At 40.4% G+C, this 19,944-nt stretch overlaps 1 protein-coding gene across 1 annotated transcript in view; it reads left to right on the plus strand.

Annotated features, from left to right (window-relative positions):
• Positions 1 to 1,750: 1,750 nt before the first annotated feature.
• The window catches only part of chrm3a (cholinergic receptor, muscarinic 3a), a 79,055-nt gene continuing 60,861 nt past the window's right edge, over positions 1,751 to 19,944 (plus strand). Inside the window, exon 1 of the mRNA XM_030071410.1 lies at positions 1,751 to 1,922. The gene's annotated coding sequence lies outside the window, so the exon portion shown is untranslated. The remainder of the gene's footprint in view (positions 1,923 to 19,944) is intronic.

The following is a 19,944-nucleotide window of genomic DNA, read 5'->3' on the forward strand; positions in this document are numbered from 1 at the left end:
CCTCCTATTAGCACACTGTTTACGCTGCAGGCATGGTGTCTGAAAATAAAAATACACTGATTACTGTAGTGTAGATTGTTCCTGGTATCCCAGATGTCATTTGCAGCCTTCGTTTGCAATGTTTGCTCTATCAACCTGGGTGTAGTCAACACTGAAATAAAATAAATTGGCTTTCAGGTCAATATTTGCCCTCATTCTACCTTTATTTGCCTCTTGGTTTGCTACCCTACATCTCTGCAGTGTATGCAAGACGCTCTTAATGCCCTTGGATCAGCAAATATCCATGAGACTATGAGAGTACACAGTGCACCCCTATATGAACTCCAGGACATTAGCTAACCAGATCAGCAACTGTCTGAGCCATCTCTCTCATCCACTTACAACCAATATGTGGACACACACAATATTATGTAAGCCCACAGTTGCACTCATGTGGGTGCACGTGCGCAAACACACACACGCACACACACATATAGAGCAGCCAGATGGAAAGGACTGGTTCCCCCCTCTCAGGATGCAAACAAGCTGTGGCTGATGGGAAAGCACACACACACAAAGCCACACACATACACCACGCTAAATAGCCTGCAAGACATTAAGATGATAACACAGTAAATGTTGGAGGAAGTCGGAGCAATATCCTCTTCATTCCTCTGATCACTCTGTATTTTCATAAAAAATGTCGCCCATGTGCTGTGAGCAGGAAATGTGGCTGGAGAGTCTGCAGTGAGTCGAGCAGGAAGCACTGAGAGAGCCCATTCCACAAGTCCTTGCAACTAGCTATAATTGGCTTACACATTCCTCCAAGGATTACCGCTCACTCCTTATTTGTGTTTATAAAAAAATCAATTAAAACATTTGGTTTGGCTCCCTGAATTACAGTCAAGCAAGTGTCAAAACACACTTAGTTTCCACGTTCCAGCTTTATCCCACACTGGGCTAAACAGAACAAATAGAGATGGATGATTTTTGCAGTCCTTCATTTGCTCTCCCCATTTCAGTTTTGTTTAACATTTCTGGTTTGGAAATGAGGATCAGGCTGCGTCTTTATGGATATGCTTTCTGCTGCAACAACTTCTTTTTGCAGTAACCTTATTTTGACAACCCTCATCCCCAGAGATGGGCTGTTGATGAACTACATGAAATTGAAAAATGCATGTAATGCATTTTCTGTATTTACATATTTTGAATATCAATGAGAGTGAAATTATTATTATTATTATTATTATTATTATTATTATTATTTAGAGAAGTGTTTGGGCTTAAATATAAAGCAAACTCATCTTTAGTATGTGATTTAAACACACAGTTTCATGCTGTGCCTCTGTTTAACTGCTTTGGTTGCTGAGACTATCCAATAAAAACAGTGTGTAGTTAGACAGAGGATATAAGCAGGACTCATGGGATGTTGAGAGGATCAAATCCTGTCACTTTTGGGAACCTTAACCCTTTCTCAATATTTGCACAGAGACGCACTGTGGAAACACACACAACAACAGTCTGCGTTTGTCTCTGGTGTGATTTTATTTTGACATCCCTTGTTTTGGCCATATGTTTTGCTCCTGTCCTCTGAGGTCGCTCAGCCTCTGTTAGTTTCCCGAAACTTATTATCAATGAATGAATCCGGACTTTTTATTCGTCGGGTGTGCCACCTGCCGGTGCGTCACTGTTCCTCCCGACCAATCATGCCGCTGAGACCGTCCGTGCGCCCTTGGAGTCATTTCGGTCCAATCCAGTGCGAGGCGACGGTGGAAGGTGGGGAGCCTTATTAGCTGTGCACCGTTAGCGCTTCAGCTGTGACTACACCGGACTGCCCCGTTGCCGTGCCAAACATGGACCTGTGGCAAGTTTGACTGGATTGCCCCGGTATATTCCCATCTCCGTATTGCCAATTTGATCCACCCATCAGTGAATGTCATGAGGTAGGTGGAAATCAGACAAAAAAAATGCGTAAATGTTCTAAGCTTTGCGAAATATTTCACAAAAGCTTATTATTTAATCGTTTAGTCACATAACTTCAGCACAGGTTAATTAAACCAGGTCTTTCAAAGCCCGTTGACCTAATGTGCAGTTGTGTAGCCTATCTCACAAATAGTTGAGAGTTTCAGAGAGAAGAAGAAAAAAAAAAAAAAAAAACAGCAGCCACATTATAGCGGTTAGTAGTGATGTGCATGTCAAAGTGTGTGTGTTTGGGTTATCACTGGAAGTTGAAATGAAATGTTTTTGATGCGCTTTCGGTAAACAAGTGCGGCTGCTCTCCACTCGCTGTCCTGCTCAGCATCCCCTGCCCAGCCCTCTGCGCTCCCAGCTGCTCGGATGCTTCTTCTCTAAAAGGCTACGTGGCTCCTCAAGCACATAGGCTTTTGAAAAGTTAATTAACAACGCCAACTGCAAATTGATTCATATTCCTGCTGCACTCATACAGGATGTATGAGTGCAGATGTATATGAAACGGGCTGTGAGCTATGCGCACTCTCATATTGTTATAGTAATTTCGGTGATCAGATATCAAATATCGCTTATTACATTGCTGCAGGCAGGGAAGAAAATGAATTGTGTCCTTACATGGAAAGTGGAAGGGTTTCATTTAAGCTATTGGGGCTACTTGCAGTTTATTTACGATGCCCATAGATGGGAATGCTAAGGAATGTTCCCTCTCAGTGACCTGGGGGTACTTTGACATTGTGCTGGATAATGAGTAAGAGCAGAGGGAATGGCATCTGTGCCATGGTGCAAATATTTTCCTTTTAGTCCACGGCTGCAGTTATTTATCATAGTAGCTGGAGCGTGCGTCTGACAATACAGTAGCCTAACATGAATCTCAAAGTATTGTACTTTGTCTGCAAACCTCAGTAACGTAGTACTGTGATGTGTTGCATATATCAACACAACATGTTTTTGTATCAATATGTCAACAAAGCCATTGTTAGGGAACCGTGCAGGCAAGTTGTGTCATTCAGTGTGTGCACGGTGTGATGCTAAAGGTGGGGCAGGAATATGTGGAGATATTGTATGACTTTTGAGAAAGAGACACAAGTCGCAGAGGAAGGCGAGCACTGCAATAGAGCCCTCATAGCTTGATGTATTGTGCGTGCTCCAGTCAATACTGGCAGACTAATGCTTTTTCAAGATTTCCTGCTGTGATGGATGGCTTTGTTGTGCAGGATCCCACTATGGTATTGATCATTGTTATGACTTTCCCAAATGGGCTGTGGTGGGTGGAGGATTGTACATCGTTGGTTGGCCACAGTAACAAAGGTGTAGATGGCTCAAATTTGATTACCTGGTACGTTCAGATCCCCTCTGTTGTACCTGGGTTGTGCCTAGCTGTGCAGACTCCAGCTCCCTACAGCAAGCTGCTGGTTTTAGGATCCCAAACCTCAGCATATGCATCACTGCTGTTGAAGGAAGAATCGTGTACACTGTCAAAAAATGGAAGGTTACTGCTGACCTATGCTTAACAATGCCACAGTAAACCACTGGTGTGCAAGGCAGAGGACTGATATTTGGCCGCTTACTCTACTAATATTTACTGGGGCTTGAAGAGGAATGAAGAAAAACAAATCAAAAGGCACTGCTCTCTTAGAAAAAAACAGTTAAAAGTACTTATTTTTAGTGGCTAATACATGGCACTTACAGATTAAAAACTCCACTAACACGTTGCACCACATGCTGGGCTTCCTCATGGTGCAAACTGTCACGAGCACAGTTGCTATTAAGATCTACATCATAAAGTGAAACCTGATAGCCAATAAAAAAAAAAAAAAAAAAAAAAACACAAAACACAAAACAAACAAAAAAACATGTTATAGTCATATTATTTAAAAAAGCAAGAACTGGCACTGTATAATGAAACAGAAGTCTGTAGACAAAGTGCAGTGCTCTGTTATCAAGGCATTTGAAAGAAAATTTATGGCACATTTACACGACAGGTGGACTAACCGCATTTTTCTGACCAAAACTGAATGGTGACTTAATTATCAAGACTGACAAAAAGTCAAAAAACACAGATTATGAAGCCCAGTAGGCAGGTTCATTTTTGATCAAGACAGAAGCAGCAAGCAGTGTAAGTCTTGGTCCATAGCATAACCTGGCACCACCAGGCTACTTTTAGAGCCTGCAACAGCAGACAGTGATGGGTATTTTACAGGAGTCAGCTGGCCAAACAGACCATCTAACTCCCCCATTGGGTTTCATTAGAGCTCGTCTTGATGTTAAAGCCTGTTTAATCCACTTTCACAGCCGTGCAGACCACAACAGAGCAGAGCACTGTGCCTATCTTTAGACAGCACTAGGGCACAAACTTTTCCATTGCGGTTTGATTATTAAAACTAATAAGCCCAAATGCCACTACTGAAGTGGATCTTGACAATGTCTTTGTTGAATGGCCTCTGTGCCAGTAAACTCGTATGCAGATGGTCAAAGTGATTTTTATGATTCAATACAGATGAGGAATTCTAATGTTATGTTGTTCATTATGACAGATGTGATTTATATGGGCTTTGCTGTTTTGGTTATGTAACTCATTAACAACACTTGCGATTGGTTATGAAATAAAGATATTAAACATGTCTCAAACTGCACCCCATTGCAGCTGGTAGTGAGTTTGTATGTAATGAATTGGAATTTAGACACTCATTAGGCTAACGAGTAAATGAAAACTGAGACACTGTTGAGTCAGTGACATGTGACGCGATTCAAGTCAACACATGGTAATGATGATGAACAGCACCATGGGCTAAGTTAACATGTTAGTCGGTGCTTTTTCACAACTGTTACATCTCCACAAAGGTTTTAATCTGGAGTTTGCTAGTTTTGAAAATAAATGAAATGAGTAATTATTAAAAAGCAAAAAAAAAAACATGTATTGTCGTCCTCTGAAATTTTTTTTTTGACATCGTTTACTGTATATGAACAATTTGAATACATGCAATTTTCACTTGTGTTGGCTTGCTGACAGAGTTTGCGTCATCGTCACATTATACCAATTAGTTTCACGCAAATGGATACATGTGGGCAGTGCCAAGTCACACGGTGTGTCATCAAATAGAGAAGCCAATAAATGTCCAATGGATTATCATGTCCATGGGTGTGTTTGGACACACCCATGAGTTACTATCAGCTACTCCCTGCTCTAAGGGAAGAAAATCCGTAAATCCGCCTCCCTCCTCCACACATGCAGATCATTTTCCCCTGCAAGCAGAAGTGCCGTCTGAGGATCTGATCACAGTAAGGCCTTGCTGAGGTGACTGGCTTGCCTCCTGCCTTTTTGTCTCTGTTTCTACTTGCTGTCCAGCCACTGTTGTTGTCCCATGTTGACAGAGAGCCTGCTTAGCCTCAAAGACGCTGTCCTGGGAAGACGCTGACAGATCTCAGCAGCCTAATAAGCGGGGCATCTTGGTCCAATCAACCTACTGCACGTCAAAAATATTTTCATGAGTAATTATTTGACGTGCTTGGGTGCACTGTTAAATTGAGCAGTTGCTGTGACGTTGTAAAAGGGTTGCTGTGCGGGATATGTGCCAAAAGAGCCTGTTCTCCAGGCATAGATTTATTTGCCCATTATTTAAGACACAATAAATGAAAAGGGGGTTTCAGGAATACTTTTATGGTCCCCTAATATGAGTGAAGTGTTACTGACTTCTTGATTGTTTTGTTGACTGTGGGTTATTGTATTTGCAATAATGGTGACCTGTGGGTGCAATTGAGTATTTTATGGGTAGCATAACATGTGTGTTAAAGCGACACTCATCACTCACTGACCTTTACCTGTTGTTAGAAGCTTAGCTGGAGCTGTCCCTCAGGGGTGGCAATAAGGTGCTCACTGGAGGGCTGTTAACGACGCTGCTCCATGTTTGCCTTAGGATATTGTGTATGTTCAGCACACAGCAATCCACGCACACACAAATCTAGATAATGGAAGTGAGTTAGTTCAAAGGTCAGGTATTGGGCAGGATGGGATGGGTAATTTATAGAGGCACAGTGGAGGTCAGTAATGTTATGTACAGTATGCAAGAGGTAACATAGTTGTTTTAAGTATACAAACTTTTCACTGGTTGCCATATTTGAATTTGGCAGCTGTAACGGTAAATGTTGCAATAAGACACAGCCCACAGTGCTGCCATCCGTGCCGGTATTTCCATTCAATTTGAAAACATCCAGCAAGTGCTAGTCCACTGCACTGTAGTCCTCTTTTTTGTTTTCTTCCTCTCAAAAGTTGCCTTTATCTCCCTTTTAAGTTCCTCTGTCTTGCTCTGGCTACTGTGCCGCCTTTTTCCCTCTTTTCCTCTCTCCCTTTCTCTCTCTCTCTCTCTCTCTTTATCTGCCAGCCTTTCTCTCTCTCCCTTCGCACACAAACACACACAGCTTGGCTCCCTCTCATTGCTTCACCTTTCCTTACAGAGGGAGCCTCAGCTGAGGGAATTCAGATCCATGGGTAATTTTGTATATAGGGGCAATTTTTGTATCTGCTGTCTGTCTGTTCTTTGCAAATAAATCAATAACTACTCGCCGTCCATCATTCTGCACGATGTGCAAGGGGATGGGGTCATGAGAGAGAAAGAAGAGAGAGAGAGAACGAGACAATAGAGAAATAATTATTGCAGCAACAATCATACCTGTAACGTAGACTGGATCCAAACCAGCTCTATATATCTGTGGAGCGCCTTATATAGACTGAGCCATACCCGAATTGTCAGAGCTCTGTTTGGTTTGTTCCAATTAATGTTGCAGTCATGCTGTAGATGGCTTGTTTATTATTCTGAGCTAATGTACTTGCATACCATATTGATCTTATAAAAGATTGCTTTGCAAATCAATGTCTAATAAACATTTCCTCTTTTTCACGCTGGCATGCTCATCCATCAAAAGCCGGTCACAGTAGTTCCGGACTATTGAAGTTTATCTAAAACAAACAAATCTCTCACGAGAACGTGCTTTTTATAATCTCCATGTTTAGCTACTGTGACCCCAATTTTCACCACTTTATGTTTAATAAACTCAGTGGTTGGTCTGTCAGTGTAATTTTTCATCACAGTTAGTTCTATTGTTCTAATACAAGCCTCCAGTGTTAATGAGATGGCAAATTATCCTCTGTTCGCAGATTTGTTATTGCTTGGAGTTCATAATGCGCTGGGAACTGATAGTCTTGACATTAGTGACACTAATGACTACAGTCGCCACTTTCAGAATGCAGGGACTATAAAAATTAATGAATTACTAGATGAAGGGATGAATTAATGAATGAACAATCAAGTGTAGGCGTGAAGGGACACATTTCTATTCTACACAACAGGCCATATCCCAAGTAAATCTTTCTTTAATGTTTTTGGTCACGGGCTCTTAAACATTATTTATGGCAGCAATCATTGGGAAAGAGATGTATCAAAACAAGAAAAACATTTTTTTAAAAGGCAAGTCTCTTTTGAAAAATATTGAAAAAACCTTTAATCGTTTGCTATTTGGCATCATCTCCCATCTCACACCAGCTGCACCGCAACATGTTGATGCATTTTATTTATTTATTTATTTCTGTAACATGTAATAGCCAAATAAATAAACCGAAGGTGTTTTTCATAATTTCTAAATACACTCCCATGGAATGTCTCTTTCTTGTTTCTCTGCAAAGTTTCCCCCTTTTCCAAAGAGGACGTCTCATTTCTACATCCTCTCTAAGCCAAAGCAGTATTCATTTTCTTTTGCCGCCTAACAAACAAACAAACACAAACAGAAAGAGAGAAAAAAAAATGAAGCGTTGGCTGCTACACTATGTAGTTTTTGTATACATGATCAAATAAATACTCCCAATGCAAACTTAACTGCACACTTAATCCAGTGCCACCTGCCCGGTAAGTTGCTTCCAGTTATCAAAGTTATTGCCTGACAGGCACAAGGAAGCTATTTCTCGACTTTAAGACGGCACGGCAGAGTGTGCAGTCATGGATTATGGCTTCACTGTGGCACTGATGGCTGTCAGCAGGATATTTGATTGACTTTTGATAGAGTTTCAAACTGAAGAGAATCAATAGAGTACATGACCCAACGCAGGCTGTATCTATATATTATAGAAATGTGTGGAACACTGAATATCAGACACGTTTTGCTTTAACACATTATTATGGTAATTATAATAGATGACTGGCACCTTGATTAGCACAAACTGACATTGACACATATAAGATGATTTCTTAAGGCGATATTTCTCCTGACAGGTGTAGGCGCCGCAATACAGATATCTGTGTTTAGGTTTCAGGATGGAATTAAAGCTAATAATGGAACAAGTTAAGGAAAAATGCAAGTTTCAGCCTTTTGTAATTCCTGAAAAAATCCTAATGAGTATGTCGTCTGACTACATTTTGCCATACTGTATGTCAATCAATAGAGTTCTCAGATTACCGAAATATCCTCTGATTAAAAGATTAAGAGGATAAATACTGCATGCGGATGACTCAATTCGTGCCAGTGTCACAACAGCCTTCTAATTTCAAGTTGAATGGAAAGTGTTTGAAGTCTAATCACTCCAAAGCAAAGTTATGTGAGATGCTGCTGTGCCATTAGGTTCCTGTCAGAAGGAATCCCTCAGAATTCATCAGTAATCGTTTTTTTTTTTTCTTCTTTTTTTTAGGAGACTACCACGAAATGCTCGACACATTACAACTTCTGCACCTTTTCTCGTTTTCTCTGCTTGTTTGTTCCTGCCTGCTTCCCTCTCACTGTTATAATACAGCTCATCACGCGCATCTCCACTATGTCAAATTGTGTTTCGGGCACACGGCGTGCACAGCCTCACAGAATTACAGTTTTCCTCACAACTTTTCATAGCAACATAATGCCAGATGTGAGAATTAGGTGAGGAACTTTATACCGTGCAAGTGATTTCTTTTGGCCTCCACCCGCACCCTTCATTTCACACCATCTCTGTTTGTAATGGCTTTTCATGGGGAGAAATGACATATCATGTCGTAAGGGAGAAGTGCACGCTATCAGAGACGCCTATAACCCATTTTGAACACATTAATGTTCCCCTGATAAGCAGGTAAGATTGTCCTCAGAGACCTCCATCCTGTCCTGATAGGTGGTATGTGTAGCTCATTACATGTAGTTTATGGGACTTAAATTACATGTTGGCACACATAGCTTGTTTTGAATATATTTATTTACCACCCTAGTCCTGAAATAGTGAGTCACCTAATCAATTCTTCAGTCAACAGAAACTTAATCAATTATAAATTTGATGCCTACCTATATCTCAGTTTTATCATCTGCACAGCTTTCCCCCAAACTTTTTCCAAAGTGAGCATGGCACATTCTCGTGTTCAAAGTGACGTCAAACCAACAACTGCTCTTGAGATTTCCTAGTTTTCACTCTGGAGCAGGTGTGAATGTGACATTTCGCCGCATTCTCGTGTTCAGCAGGAGTTCAAACCAGCACTTGTCTTTGAGTCTTCGTCTTCCCTCAGTTTGATTGACGTTGCAGACAAAGATGGGGAGTTGTTGAGCTTGTACCAGACTAGAGAGTAGCCCTAAGGCCAGACTCTGCTGAGGAAAATTAATCCACAACAGCCTGACCTGCAGCCCTCAGGCTTGTGAATCTGATTCTTATTTCAAGATTAGCCGTGTCTCCATCAGTGTATTTTTATGGGCATTTTGAAGTACCACATTAGGAAAGGTTGACGGAAATGGAAAAATTGGAAAAAACCTCAGTTTAGAAAAAAAGTTTCTGTGCTCATTTGAGGTGGCTTTTGCCTGTTTATCGAAAAAGGTTTAATGCGCCAACTGGGAGATGGAAACACTTAATTGGCGTGATGATGACGTAGCGGGGAGGCAGGCAGCATTTCCTCTGTCAGACAACAAACACAACAGCGGAGGAGACGCTCCGCTGCTCTGTGAAAAGCTGAAGTGTGAACTGCTCTGAGCAGGTGTGGTGTCGTGGATCACCTCACTTCCATCAGCAATCACTAGTCTGTTCATTTACCACTGAACTATCGAAGAGCCACCATAACTGTTCTGGTAACATGGACGCAGATTTATGATACCAACATCATTTGACTGTATGTGCTGTGCAGCAGCAAAAGGGGGAATGATTTTGGGCTTTAAATAAACCTGAACTTGAATTTGTTCTTTTCAGGCTAAGTTTCAAAACATAGTTGAAGAAAACCTTCATTAATTTCCTTCTATCAAATTTTGAAAATGTGCTTAAAAATGTGAAACCTTATTGGCTGGAAGCCTGGCGAGTGACATTTACATAATTGAACTTGAAGTAGCAAAAGTGTATGAGACTGATCTCATTCTAATTTGCTGTCTCATCAGTGTGGCTGTAAAGAAATGTTGGATTTAATATTGTTGTTTTTACACTACAGTGCTATTACTGGGGTGCTCACTTGACATTAGAGAGAGGATTTGAGAAGTTCGTCGCCAATAGAGTAAAATTTAGCCTTTGGGCTAAGACTTATGCTCTTAGAAGCATGATGCTGTACCTGTCATTTACCTACCACAAGTAGGCCTGCACATGAATTTACATTTTGAAAGCCCAACCTTATTTCTGTCCTGACTCTAACCGAGTGTGTAGAGCAATAGTTATACTTTAACATCATTACAACACATTTGTGCAGTAAAAAAAAATATCATGGATTTTTTGGGGTTGTTTTTGAAGACACAGTTATGTCCAGGATCCATCATAATACTTTATTTTTACAGAAAATCTTTGTTTTTGCAGGATCAAAAGAACAATGCACTACATGACTGTTTTGCCTTGGGTACATATTGCACCTGCCTAAGACAGTCTGTCTTCTGTAAATCAAACTGAAGTCTGGTATTCTTTTTCCATAGTGTAAACCATGTAGAACATGGTGTGAATATTGCCACCACACAGGATTTACATAGACAGACTTAGTCCTGACTCAGTACACAGAGAAGTCCGGGGGGATTCGCTTGTCTATAGAGCTGGCACCCTCAATCATGATCAGCACCATCAGATTTCCTTTGCTCGCATTATCCAATTCCACTAAGGTTGGTTGATGGATTAGTGGAGACCTTTAATACTTCCCCAGAGATTACCTCCACTTAGCAAAGTGGCAATAATCTGGAGCTCATTCTAGAAATGTGTGCAAATTGGCATGACAGAAAATCTTTCTGAGAGAAGTGTAACAATGTGAATCACTGGGAGAGCTTTCAAGATTGGTCATCTGTGTTGTGTTCATCCTTATCAGCTGTGGAAACCCTCTGGCAACAGCTAACACTGGGGACAAACCTTATCAAAGGGCTTAGTGAAGGAAAAGTTGTAGAAGTTTTTTTTTTTTTTTTTTTTTTTTTTTGAGTTCAGGATTGAATTTCAAGTTGGTATAGAACACGCTTGGCAGACTTTGAGGTATAATGGAAATGGAAAGCTCTGGTGGATTGCTAGGCAGCTGGAATACAGTAACATTAGCGGTGTCTTTTGGATAAAGCACAGGATAGAAACAAGAGAGGGTGGCTGGAGTAGCTTGGCAGGCCTCCATACAAAAAGTTTCTGGTAGAACTATGTTGGCAGAAAAAAATACTGTTTATTAGTTTGGTACCCTGTCCCTTTCTTTGAAATGTAATCATAACCCAGCTTTGCTGTATTTATTGCATATACAGACAACATGCTGGAATTGAGAGAGCCCATTTTTTATCAATGTGTAAATACCCAAATACAATAGTAAAATAGACTTGATTTATACAGTCTGGATTCCTGGCATTTGCATTATGATCCAAATGACAGTGGCAAGGAAGAAACAAAGGACACCATTCATATCTACTGTCTAAATATTCCTGTATTTTGTTTATAGTGAGAGGATGCATGATTTTGAGGTGAGTCTGTTTGTGATTATATTTTACTGAAGACAGAACACATTGCTGTTGACACTCAGTAGGCTGCAAGGCTTTCCTTTGAGCTTCTACCACCTCATTGTTTCTTCCACTTTGGTGTTCTTGTTTATTGAACTATTTCTTTTATCCAGATTAGTCTCACTAAATCTCTTTAAATTAATCTAATTAAATCTCTTTTTCTAGAGAGACATGGAGAAGGGGCGCTTAGGGTTTATAGTCATTTGCCTCATTTTCTTTAAGCTCCTATCATGACATCAGTCACTTACTGCTTAATACTTCAGTACTGAGAGGCATCAGGGGAGCAAGATGACTCTGTGACCCCAGCACCGGCTCTCTGATGTTTATTATTTGCTTATTAGATATCAGAATCTTATGTGATGTAATTAATTAACAATGATAGACGGTTCTTTAGAGAGTAAGCGGGAGAGAATCTGAGTCACTTCCTTGGTTGAGTAATGATCCTTCCATCCCAGCTTTGGCTGTACGTCTGCCTCCGAACAGCTTTGCTCTCCATTTGTCATAATCAAGATATGTCAGAGGTTATTTACATTGTTCACCAGCAAGTGTTTGGGTTCCTTCTTAATTTCCTGGCTGGTGTGTTTTCAAGCACTAACTATTGGGAAAAGAAAACCCTAGGTTAATTTTGTTAGAGTTGCACTCGGTGTTTAATCACTAGCGGCTTTGTAAACTTGTAGGCTGGAGAATCCTTGGCCATTGCATGGAATGCTTAATCACTGAAGAGTAATATCAACAAGGCAAGGATACAGATGACTGCTCGAGACTATAGACAGTCCAAATTCTTTGAGTCTTACGCTTTGGCTCTTCAGTGTTTGTGGGTCCACATGGAGCCAAAATTTATTTGGCTCACCTCGGAATTTGTCAAAGGATCATTGAAGGATGAAATGAGAAATCCTTCAAAATATTCAGCACTTAGTTGTCCTCTTAGTGGCACTCTGAGCAGGCAAGTTTCTTCTTGTCTGGCCAAATATTTCCGATGCAGCTATTTAAATGTTTCCGATGCAGCTATTTACTGTATATAATGCTCGAGGCACAGTGTGATTCACATCCCTGCACCTTAGATGGGATATGCTGACTTAAGATGCATCATTCTCTGACGGCTCTTGTAGTAACCTTCCAAACTGCTCCTGCAGTATGCTGAAGTGTGCTAATTTACAGTGTGACTGACCGTCTTTTCCATTTTGCTACACATTTAAATTTAATTTCATTGTGGAGACGTGGATACAGTAGGTACAGCTCCACAGCCTGGTGCTAAATCATTTTTTGTGTCTATGCAGACAAGAGTACAGGCAGCTCCTTAAAAACACCCCAACAAAACATTCTTTGACTGGGACTTGGTGCGTGAGAGAAAATCCATTTTTTCTCTTCCTGGAGTGGTGCAAAGGGCCATAAAGAATAAAATGAAAAATTCACTGGAACTTTCCTCACTTTCCGCTAAGCCCCTCTGTGAAGAATATTTACTTCAATATATCATTCTCAAATATATTATGATAGTCTAGCATAATGGCTATAGAAAAGGTGTTGTGTAAAATCACTGATTTGGTGTTTTTGTGTTTATTCCATTTGTCCCGGGGCACGCTTTACTCTGAAAAGTGCACAACTGACTCGCTCCACAGAGGAAGTACCTCAGCTAAAAAAGCAAGAGGAGCTTTTTGGTAGGCAAACAAATAAATAGACTCGTTTGCATGGTGTACAGTTCCATGGCACTTATTTGGGTGTTCAACATCAACTGTTGCGGTAATGAAAGTTACCACATTCCTGGAGTAATCAAAACGAGTTATTGCAGTGAAGAATACTTAGATTATTCCACATTTCTGCGCTCCTGTATCTCTGTTCAGCTGCCTGTTTGTCAGGATGTTTTGTTAGCACTGCGCAGGCTCAGTAAATGGTAAACCTCATGCTCAAAACTGTTTTTTCTTCACCAGCAAAAAAAAGTATATTTTGTCACGCATACATTAGCAAATGCACACACTGCCTGATGGTAACACAGGAGCGAGATGAGAGCACACCGTTTCCTTAGCACTGGCAAACTGAAATTCCCCATTTCACATTGCACAAAACTGCTTTGCTAGCTCATTCTAGTTAATTTAATTTTTTTTTTGTTTTTTTTTTGTCATGTGTATGTCAGCTATTGCAATGGCAAACACACATCACAAGAGAACAGCACTGTGTGAATATCTCTTAATACCAGAGGAGAGAGTGCTGTTTGACTTACTGATCCAGTGACTGACCTAAATTTGGTTCTTGATGAACGCACTTTGCATGAGTGCTGTAGTGCTTACCAACAAAGAAATTATCCAATCCACGCTCCCAAATGCCTTTAGTTAAACTGCATGTTCAGAAAACTATCAAAACTTTACTTTACTGAGGATTGATGTCACTCCCTGACATTTTTCTTTTTTGGCATCATGCAAACATGCCTTTTTACATAAAGGCATTGTAAATATTCTTTGGGAGATTACCTTGAATCTTTCCTTGGTTGGTTTTCTTTCATTGTGTATAAGGATCCATTGCGCACCTAGCTTTTAAATCATTTTTCAGTCTACATCCAAAAGGTTCTCCCATCTCCATTTTCTCTACATTATGTTATGGACATTTTGAACATTTGTTACAAGTTGTGTTAATACATTAGGACATGTATTAATGTTGCTTTTACATAAACCCCTGTTCCCCCCATTCCCACTTTAACTCCCTACTTGACTCATTCTTGTTTTGGATTCTGCAGGCTTTGGCTGGTCTGGGTGTCTGAGAAAAAAATAAATTGCCTTCACTCCAGCATGACTCAAAGGACTTGGGGGGATGACATGAGAAATCCCTCATCTCTTAATATGCTTCGCATTTAGCTGGACTCTAAGCAGCATCATGACAGGACCCTATACTTGGAATATAGGCTAAAGTTACGAGACGCCTTTAAAGAGCAGATAAGCAATGTGGTGGGTTTTCACCGCGCCTCGTAAGCAGACTCATAACTTTCTCTTTCATTTACCTTTGACGGATATGCAACGGAATGCATGCACACTTTCTATTGATTAGCTTTTACCTCCCTTATGAATAGACAGAATCCTTCACTGCCATTATCAGAGCCTTGTCAGTGTGATTGTATGGGGTTGCTCCAATTCAGTGCAACCATCAGTCAGTGCATGTGACAGGGCAGGACCCAGCCTAACACTGCGCTTGTCTAGAGTGCAGGGTCACTCAATCTCTGCCCCTGCCCCATCCATCAGCATGACATATGCAGATGGTTCCCCTTATGCCTACAGGACCTCTAGTAACATGACTGACCCTACATTTAACCTGCTCATAAGTCTTGTCTCAATCAGATCAACCTTTATTTTAAATGCATTTTAAATTTCACCCATCTGGAATTCAACAGATTGTAGCGTCTGTTGATGTTTTACTTGAAATATTTAAACTACGTCACCGTTATGTTGCTGTTAAACCAGCGTGTAACATAGGATAGTGTAAGTTTGTATGACACATTGTTGATGTGGTTAACCAGGGGTTTGCAGGCTTCCAGACTTCCAGGGTGTCATTTTGGCTTTGCTTGACTTAAACATGAAATGTTAAAGTAAACGCTTTCATCACACTCATCATGCAGCATGTGTGGGGCCCCTTCAGCTCTTTCCTGTATTGCCACAGGCTCAGACCAGTGATTTGAGAGTGGGGAATGAACCTCTGTAAATGATATGCAGATTCACAAAGGCCATTTTAATAGTTCAATAAGAATACAGTGGTCCCTCGTTTATCGCGGGGGTTATGTTCTAAAAATAACCCACAATAGGCGAAATCTGCGAAGTAGTCAGCTTTATTTTTTACAATTATTATAGATGTTTTAAGGCTATAAAACCCCTCACTACACACTTTATACACTTTTCTCAGACAGGCATTAACATTTTCTCACTTTTCTCTCTTGTTTAAACACTCTCAAAGTTCAAACCTTTGTAGAAAAATAAGTCCGGTATTATAGAATGAACGCATTCTGTACTGTACAGGAGACACGGCACGGAGGAGATTGATTGACAATGGTCTACAGTCCCTTAGCCAATCAGGACGCTGAACACAATGCACGGGCCCTCCCTTAGCCAATCAGGACGCAGAACACAATGCGCTGTAAAAAAAAAAAAAAAAAAAAAAATGAAAAATTGCACTAAAAAAAATCCGTGAAACTGCGAGGCCGCGAAAGGTGAACCGCGTTATAGCGAGGGACCACTGTATTCATATTTTAATTAATATCAGTGACATTGTAACACACCATTATACTATTTTTTTTTTTTTTTTATCAAAGAGAGTACTTCAGTACTTATAAAACTGCAAATGTGGTTGCTCTGCTCAGTTTTTTAAAGTGATGATCTCTTCTTGTTAGTGCACTTAGTCTGTGTGTGTGTGTGTGTGTGTGTGTGTGTGTGTGTGTGTATGGAAGAAGGTCTGAGCCCCGCCCTCGGTGAAACACAGACATAGACAGGACAGCAGAGAGCAGAAGCTGCAGCAGCGTGCACATAAATGACACCAAAACACTTTAGAAACAATCAGTGTTGTTTTTGTTTCCTGTTCATTCGGCTTAGGCACTGTGAAAAATTCTTATAATGGCAGGGAAAACCCTGAATTTTATAAATTGCATAAACATTTAGGCAATTCTGTGGGGTTTTTTTATATTTTGCAGTTCATTCTGTTTTCATTATCAAATTCCGTGATTCTTTCCGTATTTTCTGCATAACAGAAATCCTAGGGCCCTAGAAATGTTCCTCACCTCTGTTGTGACTCTTGCCAAGGTGGGGCCCACATTTGTAGTTGTGGCCACCAAAAGGCTAGAGCCCTGCAAATGAACACCATTTAATTCAAGAATTTATACGTGCTATTCCAATTGGTTAAAAGGTAGAGTCATCAGAGTGAATTTTAGCATCTCTCTTCCTAAAATAGAAACCAGAGAAGCAAGACTCTAATCTGTGAATCAGCTAATTTACAGCCTCGAGGTGATCCATGGAAGCGGGAGATAGGGGGAGTTTTGATCTCATTTGTGTGAACCTTTACATCTTTTTATTCTATAGCTGCACTGTGTGCTCTGAATCAGAAGTTTAATCTCATCTCACCTCTGTTTGCCAGCTGACTGTCTGTGAAGTTTGACTTTGTGTGATATCTTGACAGTTTGTAAGATAGTGGCATTGCTCTTTAATGGAACATGTATATACATTTTCATTCATTCATCCATTCTCTATACTCATTTATTCCTATTCAGGATCATGTTGGAGGCTGGAGCCTATCCATCCTATCCTAAACTTAAAAAGTTTATTTAACAGTGCGCTAATGTCATTTTCGGCCATGAGGTTTATTGTTAAACTGTACAAAAATGCTGTATCCATTACATATCTTTGTCACAAGTGCCTGATAACCGCATTTTAGGGATCCTTGCAAAAACATGTTTATGTGTGTTCAGCCGATATATATGGATACTGGATTTTTTTTCCCTTCCAAATATTGGTATTGGCATCAGCCCCGAGAATCCAGTGTTGCTCAGGTTTTAAAATGTGGGACTGTGCCGTTCGTTTGTGATTCTCCATTTTTCCTTCAATTTTGTAATCTTAAACTGGCAAGTTGTGGTATGTTCAATGTAATTAAGTTGTCCTTTCTGTTACACCAAAGTAACAGCCATAACTTTGTACAGTGATACTTTATCGTGCCCATCTGAACATATGGCGAGGCGAGCTAGTGAAGAGTAAAGTGACTGGCCTGAATGAAAAGAAAATGGAAAAGTAATTTAAAAGAGCCCCAGAGGGCTGAGCGAGCTCTATACCACACTTACATGAAGGATTACGATCTTGCTTTTAGGTTTCAGTTTTGTGTTTTTAAGAGGTAGGTTTCACATTTTTAAAACAATTTTTTTTTTCCAAGTTGTCACTTTTCTCTCTCTACATCTGTGTAGTACATTTGGCACTTTTCTTTCTACTCTGTGGTTTGAAAGCCCTGTGTCTGAATCTGAATCGATTTTTTTTAACCGGGCGTTTTTCTGATTTCTGTAGCAATGATGTTGTGCCTGGCTTTCCTTAATTCATTTTCCTCCATCATCGGCTCTCTATTTGCTTACCTTGGGCATAATGAATCATTAATTCACTATGGTGCTTGCAGACCATAGTCGTTCAGGGGAGAATTAACGCTTTATCCAACGGAGCAGAGACAGAACAAAGGAGAGGAGGAGCACAAGATACTCTATTTGTTCCACTCCAAACAGTAAGCTACGGATCTGTTTATTTGTTCAGAAGATTTGTGTTTTATAAGATTGTGCTCGGTGATGCGTGTTGTTGCAAGTGTGTTTTGCATGTTAATAATTTGATGTGTGTGACTGTACCTCTAGCTACTCTGGCTCGGTGTCAGTGGCGTTGTCAGACTCTCAACAGCAACAGTTGAGTTCAGATTCTACAATATTCCTGTCCAATAAAGCTGCCTCTGGAACTTTAATTAGGCTATAAGCTCTAGTGAGTTGCTTTTACTCAAAATATTGGAGGCGCAGCATAGAAAAATTCCTTAATGATATTATCTCTCTAATGATGTAGGGAGCTTTTTAACTAAGTCCCAATCAGTATCCCAGAATTTCTCATTAATCCTCAGTGGAGGAAAGGGTGTAACTAGCATTGTGCCCTAGCATCATTTATCACAGCCTAATAACTGGTGCCTTGCAGATAAGATCATTAGCATCCTGGTGGACATCGAGACCACTGCAAAAGACACGCATCACGGCTTGTAGGTAACACCCAAATAGCGACTGGAGCACATCCCTACCTGTACAAAACCACCCGATGCTTTTATTGTGGGAGGACATGAAGTTAGTTAGTAAGCAAGTTGCCTGCGGTGAGGCAACATGTTTTTTTTTTTTTGCAACTGAGAAAACTTTTCAAAGCGGCCTGCAATAATTTAGCATGTCTTCAAGTGTAACATAAATCACCACGTAGCCTGGGATCAAAAAAAAAAAAAAAACCCTCTCCTTTTGATTTTATTTTGTAGCAGCTGCTGGGCTTAAATTGTGAATCCCTTTCTCCTTCCATTCCCTCTCTGTGGTCCTGAGGAGAAAATTTCTCTAATAAGACCAGTGCGCTGCCGCCTGTCTCTCTTTGTCACCTTGTGCAGCAGAGGCTCAGCTGTACTCTTCCCCCTCAGTCGCAGAAACGTGGAGACACAGCCGGTCTAATTGGTAATAAACCTTCAGCTGCCATAACCGTGGTTCAGCACCGCTTGTCCAAGAAAAGTGAAGAATACATGGTAACGGTCAAAATACGATCTCCTAAATAAAATGACTTATTGCCTTTCTCTCCCCTGTGGCATTATCTTTTAGCACTTGTTTATTTCTGGAGTATTAAGAAGTCATGTCTGTTTTCCAACTTGCATTCAATATTAGTCACTGTAAATGTATTCTTTGAGGCGAGGCTGTATGGTTAAACATCTAAAACAGCCAAGGTCTCGTCTCTATTTTTGCTTATGTTTCGCTGTTTGAATTTGTTCTTTCTAAAAGTAAAGGTCTGGGTCTGTCCGCCGCAGTTTATGCCTTAGAGTTTGTGCAGCAGCGCAAGGTCAACCTGAACAAATAACTTGTGAAAAGCCAAATAAATGTCCCAAAGACATTTTTCCCATGATTTCTGCAGGCAAACTTTCACAACATTGATGATACGTGTGATTTTCTTCGAGGGGATGCGCTGAACACATAAACACTTCTCAGCAGTATGCATGTCTAACAAGGGTCACAATATATCATAAATTAGCCAGTAAGCCTTCTTGATGTGTGTGAAAACAATCCGCCTTGAAATGTCTATATGTTTATTTGTGTGACACACATACAACGCATTATGATTCAAAAACCAGGGCGCTGAGATCTCCTAATTATTTTGTTCTCTTTGTACTGTTCAAGTCCTTACTCTTGACCTTTGGCCTGGATTTTCCAGTTACTTTTCGGACTCTTGAGTCCACAGGAAGTATTTCACGGCTATTAGCACTGTTATAAGACAGGGGCTGGAAATAGTTTTTGTCTCGCGCTCTGATGGAAGATCATCTTTACTTGAAAACTAAGAATATTCCTTTGTTGGCATTGGCAGCGGA

Source organism: Myripristis murdjan, chromosome 15 (genome assembly GCF_902150065.1).
Source record: "Myripristis murdjan chromosome 15, fMyrMur1.1, whole genome shotgun sequence".
Taxonomy (NCBI): domain Eukaryota; kingdom Metazoa; phylum Chordata; class Actinopteri; order Holocentriformes; family Holocentridae; genus Myripristis; species Myripristis murdjan.